This window comes from Penaeus monodon, chromosome 34 (assembly GCF_015228065.2).
Source record: "Penaeus monodon isolate SGIC_2016 chromosome 34, NSTDA_Pmon_1, whole genome shotgun sequence".
Classification (NCBI taxonomy): domain Eukaryota; kingdom Metazoa; phylum Arthropoda; class Malacostraca; order Decapoda; family Penaeidae; genus Penaeus; species Penaeus monodon.
Genome location: NC_051419.1, coordinates 12,873,670 through 12,874,342, shown reverse-complemented (window position 1 = coordinate 12,874,342; position 673 = coordinate 12,873,670). Strand labels below are relative to the sequence as shown.

At 47.5% G+C, this 673-nt stretch overlaps 1 protein-coding gene across 2 annotated transcripts in view; it reads left to right on the top strand.

Moving 5' to 3' along the window:
• The first annotated feature begins 275 nt into the window (after positions 1 to 275).
• Positions 276 to 673, top strand: part of LOC119594604 — a 6,113-nt gene continuing 5,715 nt past the window's right edge. The window contains exon 1 of one of the 2 annotated variants that reach the window (XM_037943650.1): positions 276 to 427. The gene's annotated coding sequence lies outside the window, so the exon portion shown is untranslated. Of the gene's footprint in view, positions 428 to 479; positions 587 to 673 lie in introns of those variants that run through there. The other variant, XM_037943651.1, reaches the window with a different exon arrangement.

Genomic DNA, 673 nt, shown 5'->3' with positions numbered 1-673 from the left:
TTCTTTGTGATTTTTTTCGAACACTCAGGTAGATTAGGTGGCAACGTCGCAAGGTACAACTTATCGACGGATATCCGATACCTCTCACCTGTGTCATAGCAACTACGACTTGGGCTTCGTAAATAACACCCTAAACTTTCCACATACACATTGAATTCTAAGTGGCACATTATTTTGGTACTTATACTAAAAACTAAGAGAAATACCGATCGTTGTAAAAAAAATAAGAGTTGGGAAAGCCTTAAGTCTGCCTGTAACGCAAGACCCCGAACGCGTCTCAGGTGTGGTAGCGACTCCCTAACAGCCAGTGAACTCAACGGAGGAACCATGGATGATAAACGTTCGTGGAGGAGCTCTGTAGGCATATTACAGAACGGACAGTCATGGAATTCTCTCAACAGAGACATCACGCCCACGCCGCCCTCAGGTAAGGCCCACAAGGCATGAAAAGTACAGGTCGCAACCTCTCGCACGACTCCCTACGCTCCTCGATCACCTGTCGAAGGGAGAAGGCGAAGCTGCGTCTCTCTCGCTCTTCCTCTCCCCTTCTTCCTTCCTCCTCCTATGCGTCTTCTGGGGAGTCTCAGTTAATAGCGATTGTTTCCTCGTGAAGCCTAGGCCACTCGTGAATTTTACTACGCGGCGGAATGTCGATAAATTGGAATTGATTGGT